At 36.0% G+C, this 12718-nt stretch overlaps 1 long non-coding RNA gene across 1 annotated transcript; it reads left to right on the forward strand.

The window, feature by feature from the left end:
• Nucleotides 1-1304: 1304 nt before the first annotated feature.
• LOC105272480 (uncharacterized) lies at nucleotides 1305-7731 on the forward strand. The gene is made up of 3 exons (XR_892772.1): nucleotides 1305-1435; nucleotides 4200-4343; nucleotides 7542-7731. It is a non-coding gene; the product is annotated as an uncharacterized lncRNA (long non-coding RNA).
• The last annotated feature ends 4987 nt before the right edge of the window (nucleotides 7732-12718 follow it).

Here is a 12718-nt window from a genome sequence, read left to right on the forward strand (position 1 = left end):
GACAGTCCAGAAGCGTCCTAGAGTTTTTTCCAAATTCAATTTTTTCTTTTAATTATACTCGCGGTTTTGTATTTTTTACAACAATCTGAAAAAATACGCTATCTAACTTGAATCGCTCATTTTTTTATTTCTGCTGGTGAAATGTTTTTATATATGAATTAAATTTTTTTTTTTATTAGTTAAGTGTAATAAAATTATCGAAAAACTGAAATGTTGAACAAAGGATTCTTACGATTTCTTTTTTCCCTTCAGCTTCCGCATCTCCACCGCATTCTATTCTATCTTGTGTCCCATTTTGCCCGGACCTTCCCTAGATATACAGTATATAATTTTTTCCTTTCCCAATTTTTTCACTTGCAGCTCAGAATGAGCTTGAGTTTATAGCTTTACACAAAATTTCTTATGTTTATCATTTTTATAGTATAAATGTTAAAGCGAAGAAAAAAAGAGCTCTGGAATTATTTTTTACAGCGTGCATAAGTTCATCGAAAATGTGGAAGCATACAGAAAAGACCATCTCGTCATTACTGTATCGTCTCTTTGATTACCGCGAAATCTTTATTTATTGAATTTCTCATCCCTTTTCGGAATATCATAACTGAATAGTTTTTCCACTGAACAAGCTAATTTAATGAATGGGTGTGTTATTTTTGTCTCTCGTCACTCAAATTTTTATTTGTTATACTTGCAAATTGGTAATGGACATGATAACGGAGTTCTCAAGCAAAGCTTTCAACCAGGCTGGAAGGCAGGAAAAAGCTTTTTCCGTGGTGAGCCCGTAAGTTTCAACGTGGGTGACAATAAGTCCCTACAAATAACTTCCCACCTCTCTTTGGTTGTTCATAATGTGGGTGCTCTTTTAGTCACCTTCGTTCCCACTAGTTTGTTGAACCTGCAAGTTTCAATGCAAGGAACAGCAAGTGGGTGGGGAGCTGAATGAGTGAGCGGGAGGTCGAACCGCAGAAAACGAACGGGAGAGAGAGAGACTTTCCAACGGCTCATACGAGCTTCTGTAACTTTTTTCCAGCCTACGAAAGCATATATAATGCTCCAACAGAAAATTAATACGCTTGCGCAGATTCTTACTGTACATTGTGCGCGGGGAAAATTGAATGTCGGTGTATCCGACCTCTAGAGAGTGTCGTATGGATGCGTCTATGTATATGAGAATCTATATACGGTGACTGGCTCTGACAGGCGCAAGAGTGGGCTGTGAGCAAAAGGAGGCGAGGAAATTGAGAACTACGGAGTGGGGGATGGAAAAGAGTGAGAGAGGAGGCAGGGTTGCCATGGGAGCTACCCGGCCGGGGAGCAGAGGAGCTCCAGTCTTGCCGCGGCGACTCCAGCGTGCTTTAACTCTAGTTTTAAACCGATATCTTTTTTTTTTCTCTATAATATCAAATGAGTCAACCAACCAGTGCATTATGATCGAATGGTAAAGCCCAGTTTAAACGTAAAAGTGCATGCGTGGATGTATGTGTCTGTGTGTGTGTGCCTTCAATTGTCTTATTTTATGGTGCTGAGTAACAAACACTAAAAGGTAAATTTTTCCATTTAGTTTGATATGAAAAAATATGGATTTGTCACGACCCAGCCGTACATCTGCGTATTTCTAGGTTGAAAAGAAATATCTTCGTGAGCTTGGAGGATGAATTCAAAGTGCAACATAATGGATTAAAATATCCTTAGAATAATTTTCTTGAGACGACATACTTGTTTATTCAGTCTCACAATTTCCTCCCCCTCGTAACCTTCTCTAGCAGTTGGTTGAATTTTCAGGAGTATAGAAGTTGTACATTCGATATAAATTCTAATATACGAACCGCCTAGAACATTTAACAACGTAGAAATATGTACAGAGGTGACTATTAGCACCAGATAATTTTTTTCACTCACCCATCTCGACCCAGAGTATTCTAGTGTGTGGAATTTTCAAGGTGACGATTTGTGAGTCAACGTACACACAACGTACATCGCACTCATGTACACATCTTTTAGGGTGCATATATGTATTTACTATATGCCTTTAGCCTTAGTCTTCAAGGTACATTATTAGTATGGTCGTTTAGTTTTTATGTGAAGACGATCGTTAATGACTTATCATCCCAATCCATTTCTCTGTATTTCCTTCTCATCCGTTCTCACATCCTCCTTAGTTCTTTTTCGTTATTCATTAATTCCTGTCTACTCGCCACCATCTTTCACAGGATATACACAGGATAAAATACGGATAAAACAACTGAAGGAAGGAGAGATAGGACGGGGGGGAATTGAAAATATTTGATTGCACCAATGCCTATGGCTTTGTGACTATACAGTTTCGGCAGCTGAAGTTGCTCCTTTATATTTCTGGATTTTGGAACATCACGATCTCCCTCTATATAGCTATATTCTTTCGTGGGTGCTAACTGTTCTCTATAAGCTGGAGTATCCAGCTCGGGCAAAAAATGGAATGAAGGTGATTACAATCGATATTTCCAGGGGTATCTAGCAAGATTCCTAGGCTTATTGGTAATAAAAGTTTTCGTACCCAGAATACATAAAAAAAATAATTTTGGCCAAATAGCTTCCAAGAATACACATAAGTTGGTCATATATGACATTTAATTTCAATTAATTGCATACTGGATATAGAATTGACATAGTTTACATAATGATCGATATTTTTCATCATTTTGTTTTAGAAACGTCTGCCTCTGTGGTTATCACTCACTTGATAATTCCTGAAATTACTACTATGGAACTGTGAGCTGTTTTAAAACAGAATTCTCATGGAAATTTTATCTCATATTTAAATTGACTTAGATCACCCATTTTTTCATGCTGTCCATTTTATCTGATTATCTCACTAAACAGTGATATCTAAATCTTTTCCCTTTCAATTTACGTCTCCACCTACGCAGGTTGTCATTGTGTCCCACAATTTGAATAGTGAATATAATTAGTGTCCTATTGACCACGAAATCAAATTATGCACTCTACCATCTAATTACTTTCCATAATTCACTTTACCGAAAAACAAAATAAAAAATTTAGAAATTACTTGAAAATGCAAAAATAAAAATGATTAATTAATTTACTATCAGAGACCCTATTTTCCTTTACCCTGTTCTTCCATTTTGACCAGCTATTCCCCTTTTTTCCACCGTAATAAACCTGCTTCTCCGTTCTTGCCAATACATAGACAGAACAATAGCGGAAAAAGTACGTGGCTAGTCACGTAATTGTGGGCCGAAAAAGAAATTTGGTACGCTTCATCTAAAACCTGGAAAAAATTAAGAGACGAGCAGTAAATTTCGTCATTTGCTGCAGAAAATTTACGTTACTGCCGAGTATTTATTTCCAAAATAGTAAAAATTACAGAGGTTCGAGTAAAAATTACGGTAAATCATGTAAAAATCACTCAATTGCTCGTAAATGTTGCGTGACAATGGCCGTTTTTTTCATGAAACACAGAACCATCATTTTCACCTAACTCCATTAACAATTTCCCTACGGGCTTGAGTCATGCAATTTCAACTTACTTCTGTTAGCCATTTTCAAGTCACTGAAATAGTAGAATGGTGAAGGCGTTAAATTGGTTTCTCGGTTTCTGGAGAATATAGTGAAATGGGAGGGAGAGAGGTAGACAATGAAAGAAAGATAGTAGTCGTCCACCCTCTGCCGTAATTATTATTGCAAATAAAAAAGAAAGAACAAATTGGGAAACCCTTCAGGAAACTTTATAAAACTAGGTATCGTAATTCATGCACCTCAGAAGGTCCCTTTTTACCGACCGAGTCGTAAAATCTACTATTTGAACGTTTCAGACTAGAACTTTTACGGAACTTTTTACGCACTTCTTCCAGTATTTTTCTCTCCGTGCAGGCAATTCTCTTATACCATTCGACCCCTCTGTCTAATGAATCAACCTCTGCATTCCACTTTGCACCATTATCTCTTTCATTTCTATTTTCTCGACTGTTCTGCTGGGTCAATCTTATCCTATTTTTTTTCATTTGTTAGCTTCGCACATCCGCCTTGAAACCCCTAGTAGATATTTTAGTTGAATGGGTGGCATAACTTGTCAGGTTGATATTTGATGGGTAAACATTTTTCTAGGTGTACGGGGCGAACGCGTTTATCTATGATATAAGAAAACAAAAGTTTTGTAAAACACACGCGTCACTGTTGACTATAAGTTCATATATTGATTATAGGTCGCATTGGCCCAGGCGCATGTAAGAAAGGGGCCCAGTCCTTCATTATCGACTTACTCAGTGCATTGCCATGGCAGTAACAGTCGCCCCGTAATGTCTGGGCAACATTGCATCATGCTTAGAGTTCCACCAGAGAAATAAGAGGTGCGATAAGTACCTGCTTAGCTCAAAACATACCCGGGTAGTTTGCGATCATTAAACCTCAGCAGTAGTGAGTTAAGTTGAAAAAATGATGGGAAACCGAAAGTAATAACACCATGAACTGACCGAAATGGAACACCTGGAGAATCACTAAGCCGATTCCTATCGCGCAGTGTCACTCAACAGCATGACCACTGGCAGTCAGCCAAACTCTCTCATACATTCAGATGTGAATCTTGCGCACGCCAAGAAGACTCCAATTCTTCGACCTGGCAAGGCAAATATAAATGCCTCTGAGTTCGATATTTTTTGCAATTTCTAATTTGTATTAGGACGATATCAAAGCGTGTACTCTTATACACGGAGAGAAAAATACTGGAAAAAATATGTAGAAAGTTCCGAAAAATTCAAGTGTGAAAGGTAAACGTGGGGCGAAATGTAAAATCAGAAAAAGTGCCGATCATTCTGAACATTTTACCACTCGGTCGGTAAAAAGTCACCTTTAGAGGTAGAAAAATTACGGCACTCAGTTCCGTAAATTTTGCCCAAACTGTTTTTTTTTTAATAATAATAATTGAGGGAGAGGATAATTAATTAATAGATAATTTAATTCGATCAAAATTTATTTTATTCGGGCACTTTTTTCATTGATTATTAATTTTAACAATGTTCAAAAAATAATACTATGTTTTAACAAAATGGTATTTTTACATGGATCGAACAAGACGTGTGATGAAACAGCTATTCGATTCCAGCATGTTTGAGGCTATCAAAACTGTTTGGAATGAAAATAAATGTAAATCAACTAATAAAAAAAACGAAAGACCGCTTAATAATTGTAAATGAGGTTATGGATGGCAAGGGAAAACCCATTTCTGATTGTTCACTATTGGTTATTTATATTATCACTTCGTGGGACTTGGAATGTTGGTTAGGATAATGATGTACTTACTTTTAAACACTAATAACGTGTTCAGGTATTCTTTGGTCCACGCACACTGTTCAAAAATCACCTGTACTGTTTTTTTATGCTTTCGACAGTAATAATTGGCCGGGTGACGTGATCCGAACGTGGACGATGATTCGCGATCAGGTATGGCCAGCAGTCGTACCACCAACGCTGTCTAGGAATTTTTCAATTCGGTCACGTAAAAATTACGGTATCTCACGTAAAATTTAAATGAAACTGGATAATTTTTACGTTACTCAAAATAATTTTTACTGGAACTGTGATAAATTTTATAAGTTTGTAAGAAATTACGTGATAGTCACGTAAATTTCCCAGAGCAAATAATAAAATTTACTGTTCACCTCTCATTTTTTCCCAAATTCTGCAGTAAAAAACAAGGAAATGACACGCCAGCCCACAATTACGTGATTAGTCACGTAATTTTTCCTGTATTTTTCGCTCCGTGTAGGAACTATAATAACAAATTATTCCTATTAACTTTAAACATTTCGTAATTTGAATTCATCGATATAGCAATCATTTTTCCAATCAAAATTTTCAAAAGAAAGTTTTTTTATGATAAATATAATACTGTTCTTGAAACAGAACTTGCCAAGCGTTACAGGAAATTTCATTCGTATTCTATACACATATACTTAACCATCGAGAACCACATAATAAAAACAACAACACAACAAAAAATGAGAAGCTGATATGGTATTTTACCCTCAACCGATATTCGGAAGATATAAACTTAAATACAGATGAAGATACAGGGATAATACCAAAAGCATTTGAAAGTTAATGTTGTGAGCTCCAAATGTATATGTATTCCTTAACCAAAAAAATGGCGAGTCTTGAAAGTTGAAAATTTCAAATCATTGAAAATGAGACCGATTTTTCATATTTGAACGTTCATAATTTAAAAAAAAATCAGAAAAAATGATTCCAGCAAAATTATTCGATAAGAAGTAGAACATATTACCTAAATGAAAGTTGTTGAGCTTGACAGAATAGTATATTACGCACGCGTTTTATACAACATTTTATGTCATCGCGAATCCGCGATTTAACCGAGCGAAGCGAGGTTAGAATTGCGCGATTACGGACACCGATGGCATAACATGGCATTTACATCATCGCGGCCGGTAAAACTCGTTTCTAACCTCGCTTCGCTCGGATAAAGACGAGTATTCGGCCCCGATGACATAAAATAGCATCATAACCACAGCGAAATAAGTGATTCTGACTCACGCGCGTTATTAAAGCCGCATTTGTCCGATTCACTTTTTCCGTCCGAGGCGTGAAAAATACTATTTCGTGTTTGAAGGGTCAGGATTCAAAGCCTGGAGTGAAAACAGGGAATGACTATAGTATCACATGAAAGTTAATTTTTTTGGCTTTTGAAGCATATCACACAGAGTCCGCATCGTTATATCCTATCTATAAAAGGTGATACACCAAAATTAAGTTGGGCGAGAGTAAGATTGGCTAACTTCATGCGTAAGACTTTTCACTCGTAACCCTATTTCTCATTGGTCAATTGGCTACGTCATCATCAACACCACGGAATCAAACGGCGCGCGGAGCGCGCGTTCGGTAAGATACTAAAGAAGCCTCAAAGTAAGACCCGTGAGCGTGACGTGACATGAAATTTTATACCCATTTTGAAGTGTGAAATGCCATCTCTTCATTGGGCGTGAAAATACGGCGATCGAAAACCATTTGAAAGCACATATCGTAAGCTTTAAAATAGTGAAGCATATGTATTCTTTAAACAAACCGATAGAGACCTTAACTTAGAGAGTGGAAAGTATCAATTGACTCAGCGAGTCATCATATATGCGATTGAATGTTCGAGTGAGATTTGAAATTGTACTTACTATGTTCCGCATTTTTTCAGGATCGAGAAAGAATTTGAAGCGGTTCAGTTAGTTTGATAGTATAGGGGGTGATGTATTCTGTACTGACAATCAGATTTTCAAAGAATGGGATCATAAAATGCCATCGTTTCTAATAGTTACATGCATGTTAATGGGCGAATATAAACCTTCCGAGCAAGCATTATATCTATTAAGTTGAAGAAATATATGTACTGTATATGAGTCAACTTTCAGGGACATTTAATATTGATCATACTTACTGGTTGGGTTATGTTTTTTTTATTAGTCGGTTCATGTGTGTTTTTACCTCTTCTGCCTTCTTTTCGTAAACATAAAATTAATGAACACTCAACGCCGATGTTATTTTAGGCATGCACTCCGAGAGATGAGATAGTCTTGGATAGAAATGCTGGGAAGGGATGGAGGATTGCAGCAGCTCTACTGTATCCCATTCTTGTCCAACCCCTTTCTTCTTGACGGTTAGTTGCCTTTTAGCCCCACTTTTCGAAATATTTCGGCCTGTGGTCTCTATCCAATTCATTTCGATTAATTAATCGAACCTCTCTTTAAAATCATTTGTGAGTCTATATAATTATTAATTTATCATTAATAATTAGAACGATAAATATAAATAAATAAATATATATAATATAAACGACCTTAACCTGATTCACTCCTGGTGAAATTTTGTATTGTTCAACCTATCAGATGGTTCCATTCTACCCCACTTCCCTGCTTTGTTCCAACCCCAATTATATTTAAGTGGACTTATTTTTATCTGCTAACATATTTTGCGATTATCCTACTTAAACATTACTATTGGATTTATGAATCACCCAATTGACCCCTTGAGCTAATTGGTCTGCCAGTCAATTGAGGCGAAAGGATATACCACGAATTATTGCTCAAATACCGCGAATGTTTACATGACCTACCCGTAATTTGTCTGCGTTATCACGTCCAAATTACCCAAAACTTCTGAGAAATGTCATATTCATTAAACTTTGCATGAAATCATATTTCGCTGCTAGATTGCAGAAATTTGACATATTGTTTTTTTTTGCTTTTGTCGTTTTGTGTAACATTCAATTATTTTAGCCCCTAAAAATTCTAAGACCAAGTTACGAACAATTAAGTTATATACCCTTTACTCTAACTCCCTGTTCAACCCCCCGTCTAATCGCTCCGTCGGAGTTTCTTTCATTCCCCTTTTATTATGTTACGCTCTTCGTTAATTCACATTACCTTGCTGTTAACTTTGATCATGTCTTTTCTATTGTCTACGCGGAGAGAAAAGTCCAAGAAAATTTACTGTGCCGAGCACTACAATTGTGGTGCAAAATGCTAGAATACTAGAACTTCTTTGATTCACAAATAAAAATTACTATCAATATGTCAAATTTTCTTATACATTCCGTAATTAATCATGTTTGGCTCCATAAAATTTACTAAACAGCACTATAAAATTTAAAGGTCTATCATTTTTTGTTTGAGTGTGAAAGAAAAATTGATAGAAATCCTTCAAAAATTCCTATCCAGATCGGTATTTTTTATTGTGCTCTCTTTTAATTTTTCCTGTGCTACACAGCATTTTTCCCAAACATTTTTTAACCCAATATGATTGGTTAGCGATGAACGTCAAATGTTTCCGATTCTAGCCGAAGTTGAATTTAACAATGGTAACTGTTACGACGACTATGAATTTTTATTTGGCCGATAATGAAGTTTTGTTCGGCCGATGAAGAAATGTTACTGCATGGCATAGTAATTTTTCTCAGGCCTGCAGTTTACACCTAGATTGTAAGGCAGCACAGTCATTTTTATCAAAATCACAATATAAAAATTCATAGATTCTTCTCTCCGTGTATTGCACATTTAATGTATATTTCAACAAGGAAAATGATCGGCTATAATAATTGATCAAAAGGAAATATCTTCGAGAATAGATATTTCTATCAGTTATGAAATCGATATTGTGATGATGAACGTCACACAACAAATGTTGTTTCCACATCTATAACTAAGTGAATGAGTGAACAATTATACTCGTTTGTGAATGGATGAAGCAGTGTGAAATCCTATATATTAAAAATGAACATGGGTAAATTGTATCGTTCGAAAAGTTCCATTTATCGATTGATTACTTGCTTCTTTTCGATCATCATTCTGAAATCGATATACAATGCCATACTGATTATCTGGTAAGTTTTGTTCTGTCATTGTAAAACGCTTTGCAAGGTGCGCATTGTGTGCTTTAATAGCGCTAGTGAAGTATTATAAGCATCTTGATAATGTATCGATTGGAAATGTGAAATTATCGATCGATCATTTCGTTTTTGCTTCCGAATGGAAGCCTTATATTCAATTGATTTTTCGATTATCTAATTTCAATTGCAAACGACTGCGCTGGAAAATACGGAATTTTGAAGATTAATTTTGAGAAAATTCCACATAAATATTGTAAAATTTGTCGCTAAAAATGTGAATTTTGAACTTATGATAGCTGAATCCAAAGTGGTGGGGTAAGTCGCAGCACTCTCTTCATCACGGTGGACATTTCCTCCAACCCTTAGCATAAGCTTTAGCGTAAAGTTTGTAGCGAAGATTTTCTGGGAATGAAAATGCTGCATGGGAAAGTATTTGATTCTTCCACTCGTTTTATATTTCGTAGCGGCGGCAACGGTCTCCCTTTCAGCTACTCTCTTCATAGATTGTCAACATAATCTACGGTCGCTATGAAAAGCGCGGAGACTCCCAGAAAAACGTATCCTCTACCACTTCATAGGACATTCTCACTTATAAGCATCTTATAACTAGCTCCAGTTGCAGGCATAGTAGTCTGTCATATTCACTTAGAATAAAAAGTTCTATAATGAGTCTCCTACTAGATCTCCAAGGCTTCAAACAACCAAATAATGATTTTTTTTGAAGGAGCCTGCAGCGATCCGTATTAATTACGCTATGGCTGCAAATATGAATCAATTTTAGGGAGGTTACATTATTTCAAAACCTCCCATGCGCTGGGATATCAATAAACAAACTGTTAGAATGAGAAAAACCAACAGGGAATCACATGGAATTCAGGCAATTTTCTACACAATGACTTGAAACATGTATTTCCAATGATCTTGCAAGATGGGAATTGCATTTTTGTTAAGGGTTTAGAAAAACGATAATGGCTCCAAGAATTCATTGGATTCTCCATGCGAATTATGGAGTTGGCTGAGATTGATTGCCTTCCTTTCAGGAGATTGACTGCATCGAATGTCATAGCATACAGTTGTTATCATTTATGTGCACGAACATACAATTATGCGTAAGTAAATATACACAAATTGTGGGGATGGTTTTGTCATAGATATGGTTCATCCCCATCAAAGAAAAAAACCACCATGCGCTATTACTATATTCAGAATTTTTCGGCAATGCAAAATGAGAATATTGATCAGCTTTCTCACGATTTTATCCTACAATACACATGGAAATGCTCTAATGAAACACTGTGGAAACTTCCTGAAGTGGTGCAACAGACAAGGAAACTACGGAGAAGCCTCTTGATAGCCCTCAATGAGCCAATGAAATCAAGTGACAATTTAAGTTCTAAGTGTGGTAAATAAAAACACTTCTTATAACATAATGTGTTGATGAAAGTAAATATTATTGTACAGTATATAAGTAAATGTCGCATATTTTTCCTTGTATCTTCTCCTTCTCTCTTTTCCCAAATAATTACATCTCTGAGATCAAAATTCTCTACAACTTAAGAAAATCTCATCTTTTAATTTTTCATTGAGATGGCAATCTTTCAGAGCTCAGTTTTTATCATTCTACTCAGTTGTTCGACCGGAGTGGAATTTCGCAGCTCCTGTATCTCATTGGAAATGTTCATCCCTTGTTTTCTGCTCTCAAAATGAAGAACAAAAATGGTTTGACGACTCGGGAATGGGGAAGAGGGAAAAATAAAGTCTATATATGTTGAAGCATGGAAGAGAAGAGCATTCATTCTATTAAACGAATTCGTTAGCATTGTGTAATAAAGATGTAAGTGTGGAAAGTTAATTGCGCTTGAGCGTGTTGGATATTCAACTGATTTATCATTGTTCTCCAATCGATTTTTTTTTTAAGGGTGGATTATCATGTTTCCATTAGTGAGAAGTTTACGTTTACTTGAATGGTCAATTGATTCAAGTGAAAAATGATTAAAGATAAAGCTCGCTCTCGGGTATACTCATCAATTAAATGAACTAGACATTTGTCTAACCATTATACAACGCAAATGGGTGATGTTTTCCACATCCCACGCGGAGAGAAATATTACAGAAAAATTACCGAAAATTTCACGTAATCCACCAGTGAGAATCGTTTTCGGGGAATAAATCTAGAACTTTCAGTAAATTTTCGGGTTCTGTCACTGAAAAAATACGAAAAAATGACGTAATTTTCCTGAGTGTTTTAAAATCGAATGGAACTTCAAAAGTTATTATGCCTCAGTAATTTTTCTTGAATATTTATCTCCGTGCATGTGCGACCACATATGACGCGATGGTGCAGACTTATGCCATTCAGTGTGAGCAAGGTGCACAATTTGAGCAGCGGCACATACTCCAACAACAACAACAACTGGAAAAAAAAATAGCGAGTGGTAAATTGTGGATGCTTCTCCAGTAGTGGATATTTATGATGAAAATGTCAGTCCAATGGAAATGTCCAATAATACTAAAATATTTTGTGATGAAGTAGTTGACGCCGTTCACCTCTCCCACATCTCAGATGATGAGGCTGTTCAACCAACTGATACTCCTCTCATCAATGCCTCTTATACGCCGGCGATTGGTTTCCAGGGTAAAAAGTTCAACGTTGGACCATTGGAAGTTGTAGTTTCCAGCTCGAATCACATGTGAATGTGATAATAGTCATTTCTCGGAGACAATGAGTGAACAACTAATTTTTGATTGCGTTATGAATTACGTCATTTCTCGGAGACAATGAGTGAACAACTAATTTTTGATTACGTTATGAAACGATACATAAATAAATCCCTCATCAATGAACTCATCGATAAAGATGATTTTATGTCTATTGGTAAAGAAGATTATCAATTGAATTCTAATGGGACCGTCTGCATTTTGAATCCAACGGAATAACGGGAAAACTGTAAGTTTTTCGAAAATTTTGAAAAAACATATTACAACTACAGATTATTCTTTTTTTAATGATATCATTGTATGCCAATAATATTATTAGTCTAATAATAAGATTATCACACTTCTAATGATATCAGTCTGATGATAATAACCCAATAGACCAAAAAAAGATGATCTCACAATTCATGTAAGTTTTTTTTCTAGATGACGTTACCAAGTATGTTCCTGTTCAGCCTGAGAGATGATAAAATTTTCGAAGAGATACTAGATCTATCAACTAAATTAAACGGTAATTTCATCGAAATCGCAACCCAGGTGGGGATTAACCATTGGTCCGAGCTTGGGCCAAGCTCGGACCAAGCCTAACTTAGCTTGGCTCAAGCTTGGAATTCAAGATTGTAC

The sequence above is a fragment of the Fopius arisanus genome, unplaced genomic scaffold, assembly GCF_000806365.1.
Source record: "Fopius arisanus strain USDA-PBARC FA_bdor unplaced genomic scaffold, ASM80636v1 scaffold00190, whole genome shotgun sequence".
In the NCBI taxonomy this organism is placed as follows: Eukaryota; Metazoa; Arthropoda; class Insecta; order Hymenoptera; family Braconidae; genus Fopius; species Fopius arisanus.